The sequence below is a fragment of the Chamaea fasciata genome, unplaced genomic scaffold (genome assembly GCF_029207755.1).
Source record: "Chamaea fasciata isolate MVZ Bird 193981 ecotype frontalis unplaced genomic scaffold, bChaFas1.0.hap1 SCAF_6, whole genome shotgun sequence".
Classification (NCBI taxonomy): domain Eukaryota; kingdom Metazoa; phylum Chordata; class Aves; order Passeriformes; family Sylviidae; genus Chamaea; species Chamaea fasciata.
The window spans coordinates 67,064,393-67,082,847 of record NW_027094091.1 but is presented as its reverse complement, the minus strand read 5'-3'; the positions used below and the strand labels follow the sequence as shown (position 1 = coordinate 67,082,847).

Here is an 18,455-nt window from a genome sequence, read left to right as displayed (position 1 = left end):
CCATTAACTTTTCAGACTGGGTAATAACAATTTTTAAGGTTGCAGTTAAAATGTGAAAGGATTAAATCCAGGATTTCACTGACAAAGGACAGGTGTTCTGCCGCTTTGTTGTCTTTCTGCTGATTACAAGGTCTCTTGACTTAATGATGTTAAGCCATGAAACAGTTTTCATAAACCAGTCTATGGAATTAAAAATATACAACAGAGACTTATTGCAATATAAATTTCCAAGGCCTATGTTCTGTACTTAATTTGTATTTTTGTAACGATGCAGAAGATGTATAAAAAGAAAATTATGAGAAGGGACTTGGCAGTTAAAGCAATATTTCTGCAATAAAGCGTTTGCAGAAACATGATGGTAATTCTGTTGAGTTCAAATACAGTATGATCATGAAAAGCGTAATTAAATTACAATTTAAAATATGTGAACCATCTGCACTGCAGTGTGAATCGTAGTGCTACGCAGGGAATATTGATGATGAGTTTTGTATTGTGTAGTCAAATAAAATCTACTGAAGCTCTGCCTATTTTCCAGTCTCTTCAACATTTGTTATTAGTAGAGCATTCCCCTTGGCCTTGTCTGACTTACTAGTGTTACACTTCCGTGCCTCCATAATTGTTTCCAAGACTTTGCAAAAGCTGAACTTAGTATGTTTTATCTTTTGTGTGCTTTCTCCAAGTTCATAGTCAAAGTAAAAGGAATTGACATGGACTTGCAGGAGAAGATCTTGCTGGACTGTGTTAATGCTAGTAGCAAGTATCTGAAAGGGTAGCAGCTGAACTTGATTTAGAACTCTGGTGGAGACATGGGGTTATCTCTAATACTGCTGGTGGTTTTTTTTTTTTTTTTTTTTTTTTACTTTGAGATAAAGCCATGAGAAACACTCCAGGAAAAGAGCTGAGCTGATAAGCCAACAGGTATTTTTTAGCTGCTGAAAAATGCTGGCTTGGTTTGTTGTAATTGTTGATTAAAAGCAACACCCAGGACTGCTGGTTCTGCTCCTGGCTCTAAGACTGAAGAGCAGTGGGACTGTGAGTGGATGTCAGGAGGCTGTGGTGTCTGTGCTGCAGACACCCCCTCCATCTGCTGGCTGCTCTCTGGGATGGAGAAAGGCGACTTTTTCCTACTGAATGAGCCTGAGCCCCCGGTTCCCCAGCCCTGCCACACCTGGATTCAGCACTCCTGCAAGGGGAGCAGGTGGCACTGAGGAGCTGCTGCCCTGCAGTTGTCACTAATGGGCTGTAAAACCTCCCCAGGAGGTGAAGCACCTCTCAGTGCTTTGCTGCCTGTGTGACTATTAGCAAATAGCACATTTCCCTCCCCAGCTCTGCCCGGGAGCCGGGGTGGAAGGTTGGGATGCGATGTAATGGGGCGCCAGCAGCATGTTGCCAGGCAGTGCTGAACAGGAGCCTCCAGCTCCCATTTGATCCTGCTGCAATTTCCACAGCTGATGGCTTTCAGCAGGATCACAGGCTCCTTCGAGGAGGATGGTGCTGAGGGCAGGCAAACAACAAGGCCATTAGGGGCTCTGGTAGAGAGGGAGGAGAAATTAAATGGGAGCACTCTCTGAAGGGAACGAACAAAAGCTGTGGGGAATGGCTTAAAATATTCCTAGAAGTCATTCATGGAGACTGGGCTATGCAGCTGGGCATGCTGTTGAATCAGAAGTGCAAATTGAGGTGGTACTTTTTAGGATGGTTCCATGCAATTTGTCTCATGCATTTTCTGGTTTTGCTGCTTTGCTGACTGATGTATAGGGAGCAGAACTTTTTGTGTATTGTGGTGAGTTGGTGTTTTCCTGAACATGAAATACGTGTCTACTTCAGCTCTAATTCCTGAAAATCTGAGTACATTTAGGACTGGATTTTTCACCTTATGCTCTTATAGACTTAAACAAGGGAAAGAATGAAAAGCAGGGAGGAAAGGGCAAAGACAATTGGTTTTCAATGTTTTTTTTTTGTTGTTGTGTTTGTTGTTTTTTTTTCTCATTTGGTTTCAATGGTTTTGAGAATGACAAAAGCTTTTTCAAGGAAAAGAAAAAGCAAGAATGAAGAGGGCTTCAGACAACCTATTTTACATATGAGTGTTATGTAAAATGATAAACAAAGGGAATTATTTTAAAGAAAAGGGAAAACAACCAACCACCATTGGGAGCTAGTGCAACATTGATGCTCCATCAGGTATCCCTATATATTATGCATTAATGTCACAAGGGAATACGGATAAATCCTGAAACATAACCCCAAAGCTGTGCCCAGCACTCTGAGGTGACTGAGTCCCCAAGCTACAGAGACTGCATCTTTTGCAGGATTTATTTTTGAATTGAAATTAATGAAACATTAGCCAACTTCCAGTAAATTTTGGGGAATCCCACTACAGCAAGAAAATTGCCATAAATACTGCGGGTTTATAAAATCCATTCTTGAGATTCTTTTCTATTCTAGTTTTTGCAGGACCTTACTGATAATTAACAGCTCTGAGGAGATTCCTGTTGTCTGTATTAGCTGAGGACTGTGATCACTTGTGGCCAGCGAGCTGTGGAGCTCCTCATGCTAAGGAGAGACTGCTTCTGTAAAACAAAACCACCACTTGTGCCCTGCAGAAAAAGTCAGAAATGCAGTTGTATTGAAAATTTTAGGTAAAGATATTTTTTATTTTTTTTTAATAATCAAAATATGTTTTGCTGACAAATCTAAGTGGTTAAAAATGATGTAAAAGTTATTGATTGCTTCCTTCTTCCTGTAGTGTGCTGGCATCAGGGGGTGTGCTCCTGGTAGGGTATTTTTATTAATTGTACATGGTGTTGCTTATGCATTTAGAAATATTTCTAAGTGATGATTTCCTTACACTTAAATTATCCTAATTTGATTGAATAAATATCATCTCCTAGGACTAGGAGTACAAGTAATTCCCATTGATGTTTCTTTTGCTGTAACAAACCTAGATTTGCATTTTTATCAATTCTTAAATATAGGCCACATGTTATTTATTATCCTTAAAGTGTTTTAAAAAGCCCCCCACCAAACTGTTGAACAGACTGTTCTAAATCCTTCTTTCCATTTCACATAAAGAATAGGAAAACTTAATGTCTTTCTTCAGGGTGAAATATGACAATATTAGGCCAGTTTTTAAACAAATTTATTGTTTGTCTGGAGCAATTATACTTAGCTCATTGAGATTATCATGCATGATTTGCATGTCTAATAAATAATGCATATTCCAGCTAGTCCCTGAAACCCCCAGAACAAAGACAAACTCCCAGGGGACTTTTGGCAGATAGAAATTTAACATAAAAAATATATAAATGTCTTAATAACTTAGCTCTTAGAGCTTTCACTGTGGTGTCTAAACCAGACCCCTGCCTGCTGTGCTGCTTCCTATTGTTCAGGGCTTGCCTTGCAATGCTTCTCTGAGCTAAAGAAGCTTTACTTGGTTGTGATACTTTCGAAATATAGTAACTGTCTGGTTTTATGTGTAATATTCAGCATTGTCAAATCATGTAATGAAAACTATTAGCAGTTAGGTAAAAGTGAAACTGGATGTCAGGGCAAGAGAATTGGCAAGGGAGACCCCTATGAGCTGTACTGCAGCCATGAGCTTGTGTTTTTCAGCTGTGCCAGGAACCTCCAAAGAACAGCAAGGAGCAGGCAATTGTAACTACCTGGCCTCCTGGGTAGGTCTAAAAGAATTTTCCATGCCCTGGGTGGATTTTTCATGTGACTCTTCCTGTCATGCCTTCCTGCAGAGGCAAATCAGAGCTGGGACATTCAGCTGGGATGCAGCGCTCTCGCACCAGTCCTTTGACCAAGGCTGTTATTGCACCTGCACAGGGAGGCTGCAACATCAAAGGCAACACATGAAAGGGAGAAAAAAACCCCAGTAAATTTAGGGATTTGATTATTTGTGTAAATCATCATAGATACGGCATCTTTCTTTGATGTAGCCAGCGCAGCAAAAGGTTGGGAGGTCATACTTGAATGTAAACTGCTTTCCAGCTCCAGCATTGATCCTCCTCCACAGCAAGGTTGTGGTGCAGTGGTTTCCCTCTCTCATTCCTCCCCCCTTCCAGAGTTTCCATATAGAGCTCCTGCTCATTCATTACTTATGCATCTGCTGGAGAGAGCAGTTCCAAGGGATGCTGATGAACAGCCCAGTCTCTCTTTAGGCATCCTCAGGGCTTCAAACTATCCCTCCAAATATGAATTACAAGGATATTTATTTCAATGAAGCTTCAATGTGCATGCTGAAATCTCCTGGGAATTGAGCTAGAGGCACCACAATAAAGCGATGAATTTTGCAAAATCAGGTTCCTGCTGGAGACAGGTGCTCTGAACTTTTGAGTTGCAAACTGGGCTCTTCTCAGTGCTGACAGGCAGCCCAATGCTGAATGTCACTCTGATCTCTAGTCTCACCCAGATCAGAGTGAGCATATTGGTTTGGAATCAATAAATGGTGAATTAAAAAGCTTAGTGTTCAGAACTTTACATAAAAATATCTGCTGTTTTAATCATACTTCATCAAGATAACTGTGGCTCATTTGCTTAAGCTAATTAGATGGGGGACTGTCATCAGTGTCTGCCAAATAATGTGGAGTTTTATCCAGGAAAAGTCTGCATTGAAGGAGCTGGGTAAAATCCCACATTGCTGGTCTATGGCAAAGTAGCATTGGCTGTCTTACCAAGCTTGGTGCAACTGTTCAAATTATCTGTAATTCTTCTCTTTGATGTCCTGCATGGCTTGGAATCCACAGGGCAGGCTTGATGCAGGAACCCTGGTGAGCATAGAGTTTGAATTGCAGCTCAGGCTTACTTTGACCTCCCCTGTGCAAGCTCCTAATCATGAGAGAAATCTTGGGGAAGTCAGGGTTGTCTTAATGGATGAAGATATTTTTGAGGTCAGATTTTGCTCTTGTATTTGTTCTGCCACAAGACCTCTGTCTTCCTGTGCTTTTAACTGAAAAGCATTTTTCAAATACAGAATTCCAAGGCCATTTTCCTCCTCAGTGTAACAAGGGAAGTGTTTTAGGGCTGTGAACTTGAAGGAATAGAGATCTTCCTGAGGTGGAACTCTTTAGTCCCTTATGTCATTATCATTCTGTGGGTTTGGGTGAATTCCAATAATGACTTTGGAGAGGAAGGATGTCCAAGCTCAAGTCCAATTTTTTCTGTGGATTGGGCAGACAATTGGAGAAAAGCAGAGATGTACTGACAAATTACCCATGGGATATTAACAGTGATCTGTCCCATGGGGCTGTTGAGTGGATTAATTAGTGATGCTTGGTAAAAGAGTCACAATTAATGTATTTTATTAGCCTGCTTTTTTTATTTCCCCTTTCCATGAAATTGCCTGTGAGAAGCCTATGGACTTTTAAAAATGCATGTAATTGGGATAACAGTCTGGATTTCAAATGCTCATACAGCAAAGCAACTTTCCTCTCTGCCCTCTCACATAGAGACCTTGCAGGTCACAGTCCCAAAATGATGCTGCAAATGTCTTCCCTTATTTCCTCACCTGCCCTCTGAACTAATGGGAGAGCTGGCTGTCACCTGTCTGGGACTGTAGCACCTCCAGCTTTGCCCAGCTCTAGGACACATGGTGAGTGTGGGACTCACTGTGAGAAGGACTGGCTGTTCACTCAACCTACAGCCTGTTGTACAGTGCTCCACTTCAAATTTTTTGCCATCAGGCAACAGCGACATCCTTCAATAGCTTGTGCATCAGTGAATGAATTTTGCTTTTAACATACCAGTGATGAGCTGCTGCAGGCAGTGACCTACCCTCTTAAATCAATGAAGATGACTTGGAGGAAAAAATGCCAGTGGTGATGAGTTTAGAAAATAAAAAACCACATTGTCGGGGTAGTATTTGAGCCTGTACTATTGAGGGGAAACAGATGATCTTTCAGATCAGACTAGCAGTGACTTAAAGATACTGTAATGTTTCAATCCTGAATTCCAGACAGCTCTGAGAGAGGAAACTGCCATTTCCTATCCCATAATAATGCATAATTACTTTAAAAATACTTCAAATGCATCCCGAGGCACAGAAAAATATTCTACATCTTGAATACAGATTATGCACAGAGTACACAGGATGAAACAGGAAAAGTGTTCTTTGAAAAGCATGCCTCATATACATTTGTTTTGATGAAAAAATTTTTGGCTCTTCTAAATTAATTTTAATTGTGCAGTCAATTCATTCTGGAGTGGAAGTCTCTAGTGAGGTAGAGAAAAATACGTTATATTTTCTTTACATGCAAGTGGCATTTTAAAGCATCACACAAAGAAAGAAAATTACATCTGCATCATAGATTTTGTATTTCATAGCAAAAAAATGCACTTTAAATCTCATGATTTAAAGCCATGGATTAAATAATATGCATGAAAGCGGACCAGTCACAATCATTTCAGAGAAATTATCCTTTTGTGGTTTCAGAAGGAACCAGGCACTTTATGGGGTGGCTGTGTCAGGGAGAGGAATTAAAATTCTCAGGAGTTAATTGCTTCGGATTAACTTTTAAATTCCCTGAAAAATATAGCCAGGAATAATGTTTGTCTATTTTTATTTCTGGCAAAGCTGTTTCTTCTCATGTGAACATCTTCCTGAAGTTCAGATCCAGGTGTAATTCCCAGAGGATTGAAATGAAACCAACAGCAAGCACACTGCCTCCACAGATGCTCATCCCCAGCCCTGATAAACAGTGACTGGGCATTGAGTGCCCACATTTGAAGTCCTTCTGGCTTTTATCCCATCTGATTAGATTAATCATGGGATTAAGGAAACCTGTTAGGAAGGGCTGCAGCACTCTGGTGCTGTGACAGGCTTTCTCTGGACATCTGTGTGCATAGCAAGGGTGCTGCTTCTCAGAAGTCTTCTGTAAGGAAAGGGGAGCAAACCACTCTGGGATTGCATCCCTGGCATTGATTCCAACACAGACTTTCCTCTCCTTCCCAGGGATCTTTTGTAGCCCAGAATGACTTAAATTAGCAGTGCAAATTGTGACAGCGTGCCCAAACCTTGGAGGGAGGATGCTGCTCTAGTGGGTCTCCATGTGATGTTGGAGAAAACTGGCCTTGAGCTCACTGTCCTGCTGCACACAGCTGGCACTGGTATGTCCTGATGGGTGAATTGCTTTGGCAATGATATTAGACATCAGTGCGCCCAAAGTGAGCCTTTCACCCCACCATGGATGTGATTATCCCTGTCCTCTCTCTGGCAGGCTGGGCAGGAGGGCAGAGCTGCAGGCTCAGCCCTCACCAGCCAGTGCACTTGGAGCTGCTGCTGTTCACCATCTTGTGCAAATCCGAGGGGGCTGACAACATCAAATAAAGTATTGGAAATTACATTAACAGTGCTCCAGGTAGCAGTTTGTGAAATAGCCAGTGACTGATGCATATGAATGACTAAACCCATTAGCTTTTCCTGCTAATATTTCCACTAATGATTTCCAATTGGTTTCTCTAACAAGGGAAGCCACACAAGGGAAGCGAAAACAAAACCATTTGGTTACTTACTGTGCTAAGTAAAGCTGCAGAAAATGGTACGGTTTTAATAATTGGATCTTTTTTTTCCCTGCAAGCATACAGGAAAACTGACAAAAGACCCCATCTAATAATTGGCTTTATGTCAGTGTTCTGTACGAGGCACTGAAGAGACAAAGCCCTCCTGGAAAGCCCTGAGGCGAGCTGCAGGGATGCAGCCAGGCCACTTTGTGTCTGCGCCTTCAGCGCCTGGGCTGCCACAGCAGCTGTCACCTCCTGCGTCCCGAGCCAGCCTCCCCCAGCTAATTGTTCTGCACTGACACAAAGGGGCTGTGCCCTCAGAGGCAGCCTCTAAAAACCTGCCTACCTTGCTGCCATGCAGATGTTTTCTGTGGGACCCTTTTCTGCTCTGCTGCACATTTGCTTTTGCGGCCCCACCGCCTTGCGCCGGTTCGCTACGTAGCGTTTGCTCAGTCAGGCAGCTCGGCCCTGACATCTATTTTTGTGTGTCCCCATATGTGTGTATGACTCTGCCAGCTTCAGCAACGTGGGCTGTTCCTAGCCAGGTCTGTGTGTGACAGCTAGTATGTCGATTTTGATCTGTCTGACATCCCTTCCCCAAAGCATCTGCCCACCTCTGGGTGAGCCCCTGCAGTCAGCTCTGCTGTGGCAGCTTCTCAGTCCCCAGGTTCAGAAATCTGTGTGGATACAGCTCCATCCAAAGGGCTCGTTTTTCCAAAGACTGTTTTCTATTTCTGCTTAAACACCATCACTACCCAAGCCTTCTATTTATGCCTTTCGTATATTTATGTACGGTGAAGAGGCAACAAATTCCTTTCTTAAGCACACAGAAAACTCAACTAGGATTTAATCTCCCCGGTGCAAGGACCTGCTTTCTGAGATAGCTGGCATCAAGTTATTTTTAAGAGACTGCAGTTTTCTCTTGAAACCTGGAGTTTGCCCCTGAAGAAGCCTGGGTTGTGCTGGGGTCAGTGCTGCTGCTGCCACTGCCACCTCAGGCCTTGGTGCTGTCAGGTCACCCAGGTGCTCCTTCCAGGTGATGCTCTTGGCTTGTTTCTCTCTTCCCAGCTTGCTGCTTGCATCAGCTTTGTGAGGGATCCCTGGGGACCTTCTACTCTCATCAAAAATGTAAAAATGGGATGCCTAAGTATATGTTTCTGCTGTTCCTGAAGGTGCTGTGCAGTGCTCAGGTCAGCCACCTCACTGGGACAAAGGAAGTTGAGCGTTGCCCTTACTCAGGTACTTTGCTGCTGGTACTGCTTTTGCTTCAGGGAGGATGGTGCTGGATAACTACAAAATTATGATTTACATGTCTGTGTAATGAGTTTATTTATCAGAATTCATCACTGGACTGAGTTGAGGGAGGTTGTTTTAAAATTGAAGCCCCTGCACCCTGGAATGAGCCACCCAGTGCTCAGGTTACCCTATTTATGGTTATGTCTCAGAGCCCTAATTTAAAAAAAAAACCAAAACAAACCAACCAACAAACCTCAAGCAGACATATCCAGTTAATCTGATAAAACGTCAAAATACTCCTATGTACAAGATAATCATCTCCAGACTTCCTATGAGTGCTCTCTGGGAATAATGGCAGTCTTGTTCTGGGAAAATACCTGGATAAAACAGCACCTTTTGAGGCAGGTAATCATCAGAAAGATACTCTGATGAAACGACCTGAATCAGAAATCAGCTGTAGCTTTTGCTGCAGAACTGCTCCCAAATAAGTAGCTGCATCCCAATGTCACTAAAATTAAATGAACATCCATCTGCTATATGTAAAAATGGGGGTAGACTGTGATCCCCAGTGCAGCCCCCTCTAAACCAGTGAGGCTGTGAGCTGATGTAATTAGAAACTGTGTCTTGAGAGGCAGATCCAGGCAGGGCAGAAAATTATGGCTGGTGGCTGGACTGACTCTTCTTGCACTTGTCAATTGCCTCTGTGCTTGGGGTTTTCGTTTCTTCTGCAAATGCCAAACATAAAAAACAAGCTGAAATTTTCCTTGTTGGAAGTCAGCTTTGTGGTGGGTTTATTTACTGCTTATTCCAGAAGGAGTTTATTAATTCTGAACAGGAGAAAATAAAGTATTTCTCCTGATTAAATTATTCTGGTGATCCTCTTAGTATTAGTATTTTGTTGGGTTTGTTTGTTTGTTTGTTGTGTTTTTTTCCCTAACTGTTCTCATTTTGAGGCAGAACATTTATATTTGGGAAGGGAATGATCTTGGTAAAAGAGTTCCTGACATGGTAAACTTTTGTCTTATGTTGTGACACAACAAATGGCATACCTTCATTTCCATTTGGATTCACTTTTCCTGTTTCATCCTCTTCTGGACAAAGAGACACGGCATGTAAGAATCATAAATTGGAAATAACTTCCTGCTGTAAGGCACAGCTTCAAACATGACTTTCTCCATTTCAATCTCAGATTAGGTTTTCAGCCTCCTTCTTCCCTGTGCAGATTGTTAACAGTGCAACAATAACAAGGATTAAGTATATATATATATATATACACATACATACATACATATATATATATATATATATATAAAAGCAGAGTTTCAATGCAATGAGTATTTTGCTTCAGGAACTCCCTCTAAACCAGAGACTGCCTCGAAGGCATTTTGTAATTGCCTGTTTTAGATTTTCCTACACCTCTGTCTCCCATCAGAGCCAGGGTACAATTGATCAGAAGCAGGAGGATGACTGTATCAACTTCATTTTGAAGCTCTTTTTGAGCTGGAATTGGAAACTCGAGACAATCTTTGCTCTTGAGAAACTAAGAGTCGCTTTATAAAACTCTGAATTGAATTTAAATTCTGGTCTTTTCTTTCTTAAATTGTCATTTTTCCCCCCAGTGCCTCCTCATTTTTATGAACAAAAGCTTGTGAAGTGATCACTGTTAGTACATTCTAATAGTTCTTGGAGGGAGATATTTCACTGTCAAATGTACCACTCAGAATCACGAAGAATACTCCAATGAAGAAGCTTATTTTCAAATTAAAATCAAGCCTTTCCCTAGGTGTTTGGGGAGCAATGTTTCAGTTCCTGACCCGGGAGAGCAGCATTTTACTGGTGTTTTAGAGGTACTTGTTAACAATAGATTATAAATCTAAATCCTGTGTGATGAGCTCAGCTCAGCTGGTTAGGGCATGGTGCTGACAGCACCAAGGTTTTGGGTTTGACCCCCATATGGGCTATTCTCTTGAGAGCTGGACTTGATGATCCTGGTGGGTCCATTCCAGCTCAGAATATTCTGTGATTTAAGTGGTCTGTGATTTAAAAGATTCTCACATTTGTGCCACTGAAGATGAAATGCCTCAGACCAGAGGCAGCAAACGAGGACAATTTTATAAAAATTTCATGTGCACAGGAAGTTTCAGATTGTCTGGCTCAGATGCAGTTTATTCCTTTTCTTTGGGAAAAGAGCTTGCAGCTTATGCCTGAGAGGGGGGAAAAAAAATTACATCTTTCTCATGTTGTTTTGGATTCTTTTTGTTTCCTTTTCATTACCACGGTCACCTAATTACTCCCTGTACATGTGTGTTTCCTCTTCACCCCCCCATCATCTCTGCTGCATCCTTTCTGGGTTTCCCCTTCCATTTGTTTTCAGCTTCAGCCCCACTTCTGGGCCTACTGATCCCTATGTCCTTGTCCTAATTTCTTTTCCAGACTGAACTCATTTCCTTTCTTGGCCATATTTCTCCTGACCCAGTCCAAACTTCCTTTACACCTGCCCAGAGCTGTTTTCCTGCCAGACCCCAAACAGAGGAGTTGTACTATGAAAGTCTCTTAAAAAGGCCAAACACTGGAAGATAGAGAAAATGGTTTTGTTGTTTGCTGCATTGCTCTGAATTCATACAGTCTGTGGTGATCCAGGTGTGGGTGCCAGTGAGGATTGCATCAGATCTTGGGTAGCATGTACCCTGAAAACATTCCTGAGCATAGAAGGACAGATGCAAAATTTCAATACATTAGTGTAGCTCAGTTGTGATAATCAAATTATATCTTACACCAGATGTGAATTAGATCCCTGGAAGAGGAGGATACCAGTGATTATGAAATAAAGCACATTGTGTTTGCTGGTTTGTTTGTTTTTGGTGCAATAAACTTCCAGAGCTTTGTTTTGCATTATGATGACATTGCTGGCATGTCTGCACTTTATCCCATGGAAAAAATTCATCCTAGCCTGTTCTGCTCTGAGCACGAACTTCTCCATTTACACTGCCCTTTCTGGTTTCCTGTCTTGCACTCAGAACTTTGGTTTCTTTGCTCACTTTAATTTAAAAGTCCCCAAAAGGCTGGTCAAGCACAGAACATTAACCCTGTTAAGATCTTGGTTTGACCAGAACTTGTAAAGTTTCATTCCACACAGCTCCCCTTGCTTTAAGATACTTGGTGCAACATTTCCTACCTTAGCCCCATAAAAAAGCATCATAGGGAGCAACTTGGAAGTTGATGACATTCAGACTGGAGAAGGAATCTGCAGTCAAAAATCAGCTTTTGTTTTAAACCTGGCTGAGTCAAAAGGAAAGACATGTAGAAAGTGGCCCTCTGCACTCCCACTTGTTACACTGTGTGTGTGTCACCTAAGGAGGGTCATAGAGTTTCAGCTGTCAGTGTCTCAGGCTGTGATCCTGCCACATCTCAAAGGATGAGGCTTTCAGGGCTGGCCTGCCTTGGGGAAACTTCCAAAGAAAAGTTAAGTAAGTGCTAAAATGAGTGACTTTGTTGATTTAAGAGGTGGAACTTCTGTTTCTGTAAATCTCCAGCCCATGCCCCAGTATGGTGCTAAAGAGAATTATGCTTTATGGATGTTATGTTTCTGAGGAAAGGAAAAAGGGTGATCTGTTGGCTCATGTCTTTATTTTCTGTCATTCTAGGATATACTATAGGGAAGTTTTGATCCTTAAAAGTAGAGGAGAATAATTATACTGAGGACAGTTAAATTTCTGCAATATTTGTTTTAAAAGTTGTAAGGTCTTTGAAATGCATCAGTGTAGCACTTTATTCTTATGAAGGTCAGGCACAGTAAATGTGCGCTATGGCTACTGCTTCTTAGTGATCTTTAATGAAACAGGGAACAGCATCCAGAAGAATAATTTTCAGAACGCAGCTTGATCTATAACCAAGTGTTCTTGCTAACCCTTCATACAAGAAGCTGAAATTTCAAACCCTAGTTCTTGTATCATTTTTTCCAAGGTATTTTTGTATGCATATTCAAACCACACTCCTGAGCTCAGATAAGTGGTGCTTTGTGCAAAGTCTTATTTTGACTTGGTGCACTTAAATGGTCTTGCAAGATGCATCTGATGGCTCTTTCTGGGAATCCATCCTAGCTTACTGTGTGCATGCAGGGACAGATTAAAAAAAAATACAGCTGAGGAAAAGTCACTGGCATAAGGAGTCTAATAACTTGTGTTGGTGGTATCTCTAAGATATAAATGTAGGGAACAGCAAGAGGTCCTAGTTGGTTGTGGTAGAGAGAAACTGGCAGCAAGAGAAAGAGAGGCAGTTACAGGCCAAATATTGTTTTCCTCGTTTGAAAGAACAGCTGTATACTGAAAAACAGCAAAATGTCAAAGTCAGGTAAACACTGATTTCACACTTATTTCCTGCTGATACATGAAGCCCAAACAGAGTCATGTTTGCAGTGTTCTCCTTTAGCAGATGCAGGCTGAATTTGATAGAATATCTCCTGTTGGACTGCACACTGTCCAGTGCATTGCCTGTACTCCATCAGCACCTCTCTGTGATGAAGATCAGCTGCACCGCTTCCCAGATGGCTACAGAACATCTCACAAAACTCATCTTTCTTCTTGGCACTTGAGGGTCAGGGGATGTTTTTGGAGTTGGAGGGAGTTTCTCTCCCTATAAATACAAATGACCATTTCAATTCCAGACCTTGGAAGTCAATGTTTCCTCTGGGGTACAAGTCCAGAATGCTCTAGTGATGAAAACCTTAAGGCATAAAACCACTGAGGAACAGGGGATTTGTCTGCTTCATTTTGCAGAGACTTCACCCAGCATCAGGGTTTCACTGGCTGATGGACTACAGGCACACAGCAAGGCAGGTCAGCGTGAGGAGAGCTTGCAGAGGCAGCTGCAAGGCTTAAAAAAACGAAAAAAAGAAAGAAGCAGAGCTTTAGCAAAGCCTAATTCATCACCAGGCAGCAATCACAACAGTTATATATAAATGCAGTCTGTGCAAAATGGAGCCATGGCAATTAAGCTTGTGACTTCTTTTTTTTGTTTGTTTTTTAAATGTGGCTGGAGAAGAAGTTTTAAATTGTGGTGTTCAAAAAAAGCCCACCCTCCTTCTGTTTTTAACATTCTTTCTGAATGTTTTACTGCTTCTTCCAAAATGAACTTGCCTCCATATGTCATAGCCATTCCCAAGGAGAGATGTCTGATAATATTAAAGCCTATACATAAAACACTTGGGCTGTGATATCTATTCTGAATATCGTGGGGCTTAATGCCCTCAGTCACCATACAAGACTGATATTTTGAGATGTGTGTATACAGTGCAAGATGAAAATACAGGGTAAAAAATTCAGGCTGTCAGACTACTCTGATGGACGTTGGGCAGGCCACTTTTAGATGCTAAAAGAGACGTAGAATGTGTTGTGCTTAATAACTAGAAATTCTATGGCTTCTTTTTGCCTTGCTGCTTCAGTCTCCTAGTTCACAAAAGGCTTTACAAAATCAACATGCTGAGTTCCAACCAGATCAAATAGCAACATTAATAGTTATTATAAACTAAGATGTGATATAAAAGGCTTTATTGCTTCCAAGATAACATAATAGCTCTACCTATAATAGGAAAAACATTTAGAAAAAAGGATGAGAATCCAACTTATAAATCCATGGCTAAACCTAACAAGGTTCTTGTTTGCTGTTGAGGCAATTCCAGGTATTCACATGCCAACATACATTATCATGTTTCTTAGGCTGTAGGAAATTCCACTTACATCATTGACTTCTTGCTGCTGTGGAAAATAGGTTTCGGTAATGGTTCAGAGTTAGAATTATCCCTTACCTGCCTTCTGCTTCAGTTCTCCACGATGCCAGTTTTAATTACTCAGAAATTATGAGTGCAGTCTTTCTCCTCCTTTCATTGCCTGGCATTTCTCTCCTATTTATCAGAATCAAGTTTTTGCAAGCCAGAGAAAAAGTGGGATTTAAAGCAGCTAATGCTGTTCAGGGGAAAAAAAAAATCTCTCTTGGTCTAAAAGCTATGCTGGCCACAGGGAATTCCTTAACTGGGGAGGAAAATGTTGGTTTCTACCACTGAGAAGGGCTGTGATGCCCATTTACAGAGATTTAAAGGCCAGTTACAATGGCTGCATTGCCTGAGCACAGGGAGAAATGTTTCTCATGATTTAATCCAAAATGCAGCCATGAGGTGTTAGATTACGATTCCTGCTGCACGTCAGAGGTGCCTGATAGGAGCTGGCCTTTCTGCCTGCTGACAATTTCCAGAGGTACCAAGTAGCTGATACACCAGTCCCAGCCCTTGAAGGATGTGGCAATGACCTTCAGTGAGCCGGCTGGGGTGGGACTGTTAGTTTTTGCTTGAGGCACTTGTGTGACTGAAGCAGAATGGATTAACACAGGTGGGTTTATGCCTTGTGCTTCATCCCCTCTGTTTCACTATGGACAGTGTCTGGTAAGCAAAAGGAACAGATGAGAGAGCAAATAAGGAACAATATTCACAGAGGAAAAGAGACGATCCTGATGGTGCTGGCAGCAATTTGTGCTTTTTGCTATGGTTCATACATTTGTAGTATTATCAAGGATTTCTCGAGGCAACACAACAGTATGGGCAGCTGATCTTCCTACCCTTTTGATTGCTGAGAAGAGATGCAGAGTCTAAAATGGCAAACATTATCTTTCCTTGAGAGTAAGTGCTTTATTGGTTTTACACTCACATGCCTGACAATATATTTCAAGAAGGTGATCCTTACCTTAGCTCTGCAATAAATGTTTATGGTTATTTATGGTGAGCATTTTGTAACCCCTGCATTCCGAAGCAAAGGCACTTCCCCATGAGCAGGAGGTGCCATGCTCCTCCATTCCCACCCCCCCCTTTTTTGGTTTTGCTTTACATCTGACATGCTTGACAGAAGCTCCTTCCAAGGGCAGAGATTTCCAGCCCAGGAAATATTCTTGTTTACTCAGATTATTTTGCTGAGAAAAATGCCCTGCTGTGATATCAAATGAGAAGAAAACAAAGCAGGAGATGTGATTAATGAGCTGCCTGTTGACGTGGGGATGAGTGGGTAGATTAGGCACAAGGGCGAAATTAACCAGCTAAATCTGGGTGCAGAGAGGGTTTCTCAAAGTGATAAGGGATTTGCATGTGCTTCATTCTAGAACTGCTATCATAATTCAAGATCGTGGATGCTGCTTATTAATAGTGAAACTGGGAGGCTTTGCCATTTGTCAGCCTACACAGGTAGTAATTAGCCATTAGAGTGCAGTCCTGTTTTTTGTAATTAACTTTGTGTCAAATTTTCTTTGTTCATTATCTGTGGAGAACACTCACAAAACAATCAACATCCATTTTACTAGGTAGTGTTCAATGACCTCATTTTCTTCAAGCTATTCCCTTCTGGTATGACCCCAAATTCCCTTACTGCTTGCTATCTGCTTCCCCTGAACATGCTTTGGAGGGATTGAATGAGGATAGCATGAGTTTGAGAGGTTTTTTTAATATTATTTGTTTATAGTGTGTGTATGAACATGCTGGAATATTTGAGAAATCTCATGCAGTGTAAGTAGATAATACATAACTTTAGTATTTGTGTTTATAGTCATATCCAGAGGCTTAGTGGGGTATGCTAAAAGGATTATCAGAGACAAATATTCATGGCAGGCATCTCTTTCCAGCAACCTCTTTAATCACCACCATGAATCATATAGTTATTACACTGTTTCAAGAACTCAAAAGTCAGCAGAACCTACCTGTCTCCCAAACCTTATTCTTTCCACTTCCCCCTCACCAGCTGGAAATAGGTGGATTGCTAGCTTAGATATCTAGGTGGTAGAAAAATATTCATCTCGGCAAATTCAGGCAGGGTTTTCCTGTCATACCAGCCCTCTGAATGGCCACTTTCCTGCTAGAAATGTCATCAGAAAAGGAACTTGGTGCATTTCTGCTTTGTTCATCACTGAGGGAAAGCCTAATTGACCTAAAGGACATTCTTCTTCTGCCAAATCCAAACTGATTTTCCAAACGGAAACCTCCATGAGGAATTCCGTGTCAGCCTTTCTCATCCCAGGGCTCTCTGACCTTCCTCTGTGCACAGAGCTGAGTTCTGGCATCAAGGAGCAGGGATTCACAATGTTTATAAAGCTTCCCCTTTTTATCCTGGTTCGTGTGGCACCTTTAGGCAGTGCTTGGAGAAAAAGTATTTATAGGGATAACTAGTATTTTTAAGAACTCCACCCACAAGCTCAAGGTGTCCTCCAAGGTTTCTCACTCTTAAGTCACCTACAAAGGAAGAGCATCCAGATCCCTCCAACACCTGGCCCTGGCTCCTGCTCTTTCTGTCCCCACCCTCTCAAGTCACCTGCTCAGCCCAGCATTGGTGTTCAAATGCTCATATAGGAAGGGAAACTGGGAGCTGCTGCTGTGTGAGTCCCTGCAAACCACGGCTTAGCTGAGCATTGTCCCAGATTTTCAGCTCTTTCCTTACAGCCTCTTAATTTCCCTTTTAACTTTAAAGCAATTGAAAAAGGTGGAATGTAGGGATTTCTTTTATTTCAGGCAAATATACCACCTCTTTGTGAAATCAAAGCAAATCTCTAACAGATCTCACCCGCCTCCATTTAAACAACAGGCAGCCACCAGGTACAGCATTGCTGTCGTCCGTAATTGTAAAGGAGTTTGGATAGTATAACACAAATTGGCTCCCAGGAGTCATACAGACTAAACATAATAGTCCATCAGCTCTAATTTTCTTTAAAAGTGGTTGGTAGGAACTGCATTAGAGGAGGAAGTTAAGAATTGTGCATTACAGAGGCTGCTTGCTTGAACTGCTCTCCCAAAGGACAATTTTTTTTCCTAGGTGTGCGCTCTCCTATGCAACAGCTCCCTTCTGTACCTATTTTCTTAGGTAGGGGGATGTATTTTTGGTTTTTTCTAAAGTTTTGATTTTTCTTTTGATTTAAAAAATGCCATTTTTAAAGTCATGCTAAACTTCTCAAAATGTCTCAGGGCAAGTTCCACCATTCACTAAGTGAACATGTGTTTTCCTTAAAACATGGCAAACAGAAACCCCCTGTCCACTGAATGGCCCTTGCCTTTTCTGAAAGTGAGCAGGTTTCGATTAGATACTAGGGGAAGATTCTTTACTGTGAGGGTGGTGAGGTCCTGGCACAGGTTGCCCAGAGAAGTTTGGACTGCCCTATTCCTGGAAGTGTTCAAGGCCAGGTTGGATGGAGCTCTGAGCAACTTGGTCTGGTGAAGGTGTCCCTGACCAGGGCAGAGGGGTTGGAAGTAAATGGTCTTTAAGGTTCTTTCCAACCCAAACCATTCTATGATTATTTTTATGTTTATAAGAATGGCAAGCCTAGCTCACCTCCTTTATTTCCTCCTTTATTCTGCTTGGTTACATGTTTACTTTCAGTCATCTCCATAAAGTAAGAGACCGATCTCAGTCACTCAGAGCAATCATCCCTGCCCCTGTGTGCTCACAAAAGGGCTTTTTGTGGGCTGACCTGAAGGCACTCATCCTGCTGCAAGGTATGTTCCCATCTTCTTGTGCCCCAAACATACAGCAATTATTCTAAAATGAGAGCATCACATGTGCTTGCTTCAAAGCAGCAGCCTCTTGCCTTTCTCCTTTCTAGCCCCGCTCTCCCAGCCAGCCTGACTTCTGAAAAGAGAAGAATCACTTCACTTTAATCGTGGATTTTTGAGGTGAGTAGTATATAGGGTGCTTTGT

The 18,455-nt window shown here is 41.9% G+C and overlaps 1 long non-coding RNA gene across 1 annotated transcript; it reads left to right on the top strand.

Moving 5' to 3' along the window:
* Positions 1–1,665: 1,665 nt before the first annotated feature.
* On the top strand, positions 1,666–18,200 carry LOC136290734 (uncharacterized). Its single transcript, XR_010721355.1, has 3 exons — positions 1,666–1,783; positions 2,446–2,639; positions 18,138–18,200. It is a non-coding gene; the product is annotated as an uncharacterized lncRNA (long non-coding RNA).
* The last annotated feature ends 255 nt before the right edge of the window (positions 18,201–18,455 follow it).